Source organism: Petromyzon marinus, unplaced genomic scaffold, assembly GCF_048934315.1.
Source record: "Petromyzon marinus isolate PM22_M1 ecotype Great Lakes invasive population unplaced genomic scaffold, UKy_Petmar_22M1.pri1.0 PM_G_Scaffold_35, whole genome shotgun sequence".
Taxonomy (NCBI): domain Eukaryota; kingdom Metazoa; phylum Chordata; class Hyperoartia; order Petromyzontiformes; family Petromyzontidae; genus Petromyzon; species Petromyzon marinus.
In genome coordinates this window covers 1,286,630-1,295,607 of record NW_027422928.1, presented here as the reverse complement: position 1 = coordinate 1,295,607, position 8,978 = coordinate 1,286,630, and positions in this window count along the sequence as shown.

Sequence of the window (8,978 nt, the reverse complement as noted above, 5' to 3'; positions counted from 1 at the left end):
TCTCTAACCAGGAGCGAGAGCCATTAAGCTCCCAAGCATTCACTGTTTTATCAATTGCATTTATATGGTGCTTGCTTAATCGCCCCCACGTGACTTTACCGAAAGAACCAAGGAGTATGGATCCCTGCAGTAACAAACTTCAAATCAAGATTGCCTCAGCAACTCGGAATTTTGTATCCCGTTTCAAACACTCGAAGAGCATCCCCAAGTAGCAGCTGCCCCTGTGTGGCACAAGGTGGTGGCCCTGCACCGGCCTGCATGTGGACAAGAGTCTGTCAGTAGGGGGCGATGGTTGATGTGGCATCTTAGCTGTGTAGTTTGTTGGTCATTTTTCGATTTGAAGCTTTCGTGACTGCAGGGATTCATCTTCTTGGTTCTTTCGGTAAAGTCACGTAGAAGGGAAATAATAAGATAATGAAAATAAAACATAAAATAAAATTCTCACAACGTTTCGGCTGCTTGCGAACGTCGTGAGAATTTTATTTGATTATTTTATTATCTTATTATTTCCCTTCTACGTGACTTTGTAGGTAATGTTTAGAATGTTATCAATTTTGACCGAGACGCCAGCGTGCAAATGGCAATAGTACGTTGTACATACACTGTTAAGCAGACGGCGCATATTTTTTTTAAAACAGCTTCTTGTTAATGCGATGTAACCTGATGCAGTCTATTTCACTGCAGTAATTCAATTTTGTTAATATGCCCGTCAATGATTTAGAATTAATACTTGCGTGATTGTGCGTGTGCATGTAACATTTTGTCTGAGGGTCAAACATTGAATAAGTGATGTTAGGACAAAGTGTGTGTGTGTGTGTTTGGAAGTAACCTGTACAGAGAACTCAGGTGAGACCCGTTGTTCTTGTGATGCAGGTCAAAGGTACTTTTGTGTTTCACGAAGCGTCTGCCTCTGGAGCAACACATTGTCTTTGAAATAGGTAGCACGCTCGGATCATTCATCAGTTACAAGGCATACCACTTAAAAGTTACACGTATAGGAGGAGGTACATTCTCTACAACACGAATTGTAGTTTTGTCTTACGTGTTGACGTAGATTTTGTCTAACTAGGGCTAGAAATGCCCTTTGCTGATTCATGTCTGGATGTTCGTTATCTATCGGTTGAAGCAAACCCCACTGCTGTTGTTGAGACGCTGTGCACCAATAAGGGTCCAAGCATTTTAGGGCCTTCGGCCAGGAAAGTCACAACATTTGCACACGAAGGACGCATTCACGCAAGCGCCCCGTGCTCCATTTTGAAGTTTTAAAATGAAACATCTTTGAATCGTGTTGTGTTTTGAATTAGATGATTGTTATTTCTTCATTAAAAACTTATTTCATATTACATCCGGAAGACTTCGTTGAGAAGGACATTTCGTGTGAATTTTCTCTCGTCGTTAAGTAGACGATGGCCTTGCCGGGGGTTCGGTTCGATGCGGACTTTCACCTGTTTGGGATTGCGGGATCGAGATAAGGCGACACGGAGCTGCTGGCCGTCTGCAGATCGATTCCAACGTAATCGAACTTCTGTCCCTGCGCCTCCGTCGTTGGTACAGGGGGTGCGTGTCTCCATTGTGGAGTTTCTGGATAGTGTCTGGAATTGCCACAATTTTGACCGTGACACCAACATGCAATGTGCGTTGTGAGTGACACAGTGGTTTGTTTGACATTCGCTGTTAAGCAGACTGCGCATATTTTGGTGAATGTTACTGGGGTAGCCAGATATGCCTGTCGGATTTAAACCTTGAACCTCGGCAACAAATATAGAATGCGGTACCATATTCCTGGTTCTTTCGGTAAAGTCAGGTAGATAGAAAAATAAAAGATACAAATAATAAATTAACATTTTAATAATAAAAATAGTAACAAATACAAAATAAATTGAAAATAAATTGATGAAAAGATGCCATGTGTCGACTGAGATGACTGGCCAATGCACCACCTGTGCCCCCCACTACACACACAGTGTACACACACAGCGTACACACAGTGTACACAGACACATTGTACACACACAGTGTACACACACACAGTGTACACACACACAGTGTACACACACAGTGTACACACACATTGTGTACACACACAGTGTACACACACACAGTGTACACACACAGTGTACACACACACAGTATGCACACAGTATACACACAGTGTACACACACACTGTACACACACACATTGTGTACACACACACACATTGTGTACACGCAGTGTACACACACATTGTGTACAGACAGTGTACAGTGTATACACACACACACATAGAGTGTACACACACACACACTGTACACACACATTGTGTACACACACAGTGTACACACAGTGTACACACCCACAGTATATACACACAGTGTACACACAGTGTACACACACAGAGTGTATACACACACAGTGTACACACACAGTGTATACACACAGTGTATATACGTACACAGTGTACACACACACACAGTATACACACACACAGTGTACACACACAGTGTATACACAATAATGTCCACGTTGTTGTTGTTGCTGAGCTCACGCACCCAAGGGAGGGAGCAATGGAAAATTAATCTAAATCAACTTCAACTCCAACCCCGCTCTGTGACGTCACCACTCAGTATTACTTCATCGGCGTGAAACTCCAGGGTGAGGTGTACCTCGCTAGGGACGTCATGTCACCAAGGTATTCACCCCTCACCCGTCCACCGGGCTCTTGAGCGTGACGTCACCTCCGCTTGGGTCACTGCCGATATAGTTCCAGTGGCAATCCTTATTTGGGCAAAGCTACGCCCAGTAACTGGTGGCTCATTAACATAATGTGTTCGTTAAAGCCGTCGCGAGTTTATTGCGACGGGTTCAGCGCCCACGCCCCCATACCTCGACATATGGCCCAGACTCATTAACATAATTTATTCAGTTACAGAGCCGCTCGTGGGAGGGAAGCGACGTCATACTACTTCCTGCTGTCGCCAGGCAACAGGAAGCTGCCGTGTGCGCGCTTGCACTGAAATCCGAGGTGAGAAATTCTCATCGTTGTGGTGGTGGTTGTTGTTGTTGTTTACCAAGGTAGAGCCTCGCTCTCTCTCGTAGGGATGTCAGTTGAGTAGCAGCGAGCATGGGAATCGATGTCCAGGTTGGAACTTTACAACGCGGGGCCTAGCCACGCGGGGCCTTGCCTCCTACCCTCGCCTGATTGCATTCACTTTAATTATCTCGCTTAAGTTTAATTTGTCTTCACCCGGCTCGCCACTTTGTAACTTTGTTTTATTGTAAATATTCACGCAGTTTTTATTTTCTTTTTTCACCAGGCCAAGCCCGCTTGAGCTGCTATACCGCTCTTGTTATCAGAAGCGACCTGCCCACAACAACACAAGGTGAGGCTTTGTCAACGTGTGTGAATGTTTTGACTTAAAACTTTGGTGACTGCAGGAATTAATATTCTTGGTTCTTTCGGTAAAGTCACGTAAATAGAAAATAAAATTAAAATAACATAAAAATAATTAATAATTGTAAATAAAGCAAAAAAAACACGTTTCGATCACAACACAAGTGGTCTTTATTTAATTTAATTGTATTATCTGTTATAGTTATTTTCCATCTGTATTTGCAGTAAAGTCTATTAACTCTATTGAACACGGAGGTTATATCAAAACAATAGTTTATTTTTGTTTTCCTCTGGAACTCTTTATAAGAATGGAAACAGGAAGTTAACACAGCACACACATGCAGCTGAAGTCGGAACTGTTCATCCCAGCATTCAAGGACATCTGAGCCTGGATTCACACCTCTAAGTTGCGATTGAACATTAATTCATGCATTTATGCATAACATTAATGGTATTGTTTTCAACACCCTTTGCTATGTCCGCTGAATTTAGCTCTTTTAAATATTCCTTTTGTAGCCAGACAGCCGAAATTGTGTACTTAGAGTTTTGGGTGAACATTCATCTTGAAGATACGAGGGCTTCCAGGCATATTAATGACATTTTCACTCTCATTGTGTGCCATGACAGCCGTGTGATGCATTTGGGACACCTTTTCACTACATCATGAATATATGAATAAAAATAGACGTGTAAGTCACATGTTACTATATATGCATTTCTCTGTGCATCGATACTGACGTGTAGATGGTGTGGATATTATTTTTTTCAGTCTGCAGCTGACGCTGGTCTGATGGAGCAAAGGCAGTCAGCACAGCTCGGTATGACAAGTCAACAATGCGACCAGCGTGCATACAGCACGGATCGGACTGGAAATTTGACACAGCACCAGAGAACTCGCACGGGAGAGAAACACTTCAAGTGCAGTGTGTGTAACAAGGCATTTGCATGGCCATCAGTTCTTAAAATACACCAGAGAACACACACAGGAGAGAAACCCTTCAAGTGCACTGTGTGTGTGAAGGCATTTTCACAGTCATCTGCTCTTGTAACACACCAGAGAACACACACGGGAGAGAAACCCTTCAAGTGCACTCTGTGCAGGCAGATGTTTGCAAATTCATCAAATCTTCAAGTACACTAGAGAACACAGAAGCATCAGAAGATCCACAAGGAGTGGAGTCTGAAATCAGCTTGTGAAAGTCAAAGTGCCGCAATGAGCCCATCCCTCATGAAACACGAACCAGAAGAAAATCCCAGCTTGGACACTTTTAAAGGTATCGAGGTGAAATATGAAGAGGTGATGGTTAAGAGGGAAGAAGTGATGGTGAAGAGGGAAGAAGTGAACGTGAAATGTGAAGAAGTGAAGAGCGAAGAAGTGAAGGTGAAATGTGAAGATGAAGATTCATCTCCAGAATGGGACCTTTACATTGATGAAGGCAACGTGATGCAGGAGGAGAATTCTGACTGAGGCAGAGAGAGGCAATTCCCAGCAGTTTGTGGAAGTGGAGGTGTGGGTGGACTTCCTCCGAGACAATACAAAGTCAAGTGGAGACCCGGTAGATGTGTAAGCCAGAGACGATGTCGCTCCAATAGATGCATCTTTGTCACAGGCCTTTAATGACAAGAACGTGAAGTTGAACACTTTGTGGGCCCATGGGTTGGGTAGATCTGTAACCAGGAGCGAGAGACAATAAGCTCCCAAGCATTCACTATGTTATAACAATTGCATTTACACGGTGCTTGCTTTATCGCCTCAGCAACTCAAAGTTTCGTGTCGTACCTCGTCTGAAACACTCGAAGAGCATCCCCAAGTAGCAGCTGCCCCTGTGTGGCACAAGGTGGTGGCCCTGCACCAGCCTGCATGTGGACAAGAGCCTGTCAGTAGGGGGCGATGATTGATGCGTCATCTCAGTTGTGTAGTTTGTAGGTAATCTTGATTCGAAGCTGTCGTGACTGCAGGAATCCACACTCTTGAGTTCTTTCGGTAAAATCATCACGTGGGTAGAAACATAACAGATCATGGCGTTTAGATCACAACACGAGCAATCGGCATCAGGTGGGACAACCACAGCAAGAGAAACTGCTGAAATAGTAGGCGCCTACTCCAGCAGTTTCTTCTTCTTGCTGCTGTGCTTGTCCCACCTGATGGCGATTGCTTGTGTTGCCATCAAAACGCCCTCATCTATTATTTGTAGCGTAATGTTTAGAATTTGCTACATTTTGACCCAGACGCCAGCATGCAACGGCCTACTCGTTTTGAATGACGCAACAATAGTACGGTGTACATACACTGTTAAGCAGACGGTGCGTATTTGTAAAATAACTTCTTGTTAATACGATGTAACGTGATGCAGTCAATTTCGCTGCAGTAATTCAATGTTGTTAATATGCCCGTCAATGATTTAGAATGAATACTTGTCTGATTGTGCGCGTGCATGTCACATTTTGTCTGAGGGTCAAACATTGAATAAGTGATGTTAGGACAAAGTGTGTGTGTTTTGGAAGTAACCTGTACAGAGAACTCAGGTGAGACCCGTTGTTCTTGTGATACAGGTCAAAGGGTACTTTTGTGTTTCACGAAGCGTCTGCCTCTGGAGCAACTCATCGTCTTTGACATAGGAAGCACACTCGGATCATTCATCAGTTACAAGGCATACCACTTAAAAGTTACACGTATAGGAGGAGGTACATTCTCTACAACACGAATTGTAGTTTTGTATTACGTGTTGACGTAGATTTTGTCTAACTGGGACTGGAAATGCACCTTGCTGATTCACGTCTGGATGTTCGTAACCATCGGTTGAAGCAAGCTCCACTGCTGTTGTTGAGACGCTGTGCACCAATAATGGTCCAACACATTGACGGCCTTCAGGCCAGGAAAGTCACAACATTTGCACTTGAAGGACGCATTCACGCAAGTACCCCGTGCTCCGTTTTGAAGTTTTAAAATGAAACATCTTTTAATAGTGTTGTGTTTTGAATTAGATGATTTTATTTCCTCATTAAAAGCTTGTATCAATTTACATCTGGAAGACTTCATTGAAAAGTACATTTCGTGTGAATTTTCTCTCGTCATTAAGTAGATGGCCTTGCCGGGGGTTCGGACACAAACAGTGTACACGCAGTGTACACACACACACAGTGCACACACACAGTGTACACACAATGTACACACAGTGCGCACACACTGTACACACAGTGTGTACAGTGTGTGTGCACACTGTGCACACACACTGTACACAGTGTACACACAGTATACACACAGTGTACACACAATGTACACACACAGTGTACACACACTGTACACACAGTTTATACACAGTGTACACACACAATGTACACACAGTGTACACACAAACAGTGTACACACACAGTGTAGACACACAATGTATACACATAGTGTACACACACAATGTACACACACACAGTGTACACACACAGTGACACTACAACCGCCATTCGCCACTAAGTGGCGGTGACGTCACCACGACGCTTGTGCCAGGCACAGTGACACACAAAGACAAAGATCCCCTGTATAGCCTTAACAGACTGTAGGGGCAAGTGCTGTTAGCGAGCACCTATGAAGGCCGGAACGGTACACGAGGGGGTGGGTGGCCAGCACCACGCCCGACCGCCTTTGTCTCCCTAGTGGCGATGTTTACACCACACCAGGTACTCAGTGAAACAGCGACACAGTGACACACAGTGACACATGGTGTACACACACACAGTGTACACACACACGGTGTATACACAATAATGTCCACGTTGTTGCTGAGCTCACACACCCAAGGGAGGGAGCAATGGAGAATGAATCGAAATCAACTTAAACTCCCACTCTGTGACGTCACCACTCTGCATTACCTCATCGGCGTGAAACGAGAGTGGGAGGTGTACCTCGCTAGTGACGTCGTGTCACCAAGGTATTCACCCCTCCCCCGTCCACCGCGCCCTTGAGCGTGACGTCACCTCCGCCTGGGTCACTGCCGATATCGTTCCAGTGGCAATCCTTATTTGGGCAAAGCTACGCCCAGTGACTGGCGGCTCATTAGCATAATGTCTCCGTTAAAGCCGTCGCGAGTTGCGACGGGTTCAGCGCCGACGCCCCCATCCCTCGACGTGTGGGCCGGCGTCATTAACATAATTTATTCAGTTGGAGAGCCGCTCGTGGGAGGGAAGTGACGTCATACTAGTTCCTGCTGTCGCGAGGTAACAGGAAGCTGCCGTGTGCGCGCTTGCACTGAAATCCGAGGTGAGAAATTCTCATCGTTGTGGTGGTGGTGGTGGTTGTTGTTGTTGTTTACCAAGGTAGAGCCTCTCTCTCTCGTAGGGATGTCAGTTGAGTAGCAGCGAGCATCGGAATCGATGTCCAGGTTGGAACTTTACAATGCGGGGCCTAGCCACGCGAGGCCTTGCCTCCTGCCCTCGCCTGATTGCATTCACTTTAATTATCTCGCTTAAGTTTAATTTGTCTTCACCCGGCTCGCCACTTTGTAACTTTGATTTATTGTAAATATTCACGCAGTTTTTATTTTCTTTTGTTACCAGGCCAAGCCCGCTTGAGCTGCTATACCGCTCTTGTTGTCAGAAGCGACCTGCCCACAACAACACAAGGTGAGGCTTTGTCAACGTGTGTGAATGTTTTGACTTAAAACTTTGGTGACTGCAGGAATTAATATTCTTGTTTCTTTCGTTGAAGTCACGTAGATAGAAAATAAAATTAAAATAACAGATAATAATTTTTCTTTTTTTACAATGAAGCAAAAAACCCCACAACGTTTCTATGGCAACATTAATGTTGAAGATGCGAGGGCTTACAGGAATATTTATGACATTTGCCCTCTCATTGCGTGCCATGACAGTGCTGTTTGCACAGTCACACATAGTCACTGTAAGATGATTTTCTTGGTCGTGTTTTTGTTTTGTTGCTTGTTGTGGTTGCACCCGATTCAAGAGCCGAATGGCTCATGGGACTATAACCAAAATAAATAAAACTGAAAATCAAAAAGCTGAAACCGCGTGATGAATTTTGAGAAAGTTTTTCACTGCATCTCCAAATATATATAAAAGGCAAAGTTGTGATTGTGTGTGTTGTCTGTTCAAAATGTTTAGCGTACTTCCCGACATGCAACAAACTGGAAATTTGCCATGTGGGTACTTTCCAGACTGTACACCGTGCAAACATTATACAAATACACTTTTGTGTTTTTGTTGGGGGGGGGAGGGGAGCTCAATAATGTATAGATTTTTTGGACGGCAAGTGAGCTGTGACGTCAAATCTGTCACGTGACCCTCGCATGTGGAAGCGTCACGCATTGTAGTGTAGCGGTTAGCGTTGTCTGTGTGTGTGTCTGTGTGTGTCTGTCTGTGTGTGTGTGTCTGTGTGTGTGTCTGTGTGTGTGTGTGGAAGAGTAACTCATTGTAGTGTAGCGGTTAGCGCTACACCACGCTACGAACCCGGCGACCCGAGTTCGATTCCCGCTCACGGCCACCACCGGTGACGATTATTTGAACCGCTTCTGGGCCTCCCCTAGGTTGACTCAGCCTTAAACGAGTAACTGTTGTGGTGTAAACATCGCCACTGGGGAGACAAAGGCGACCGGACGT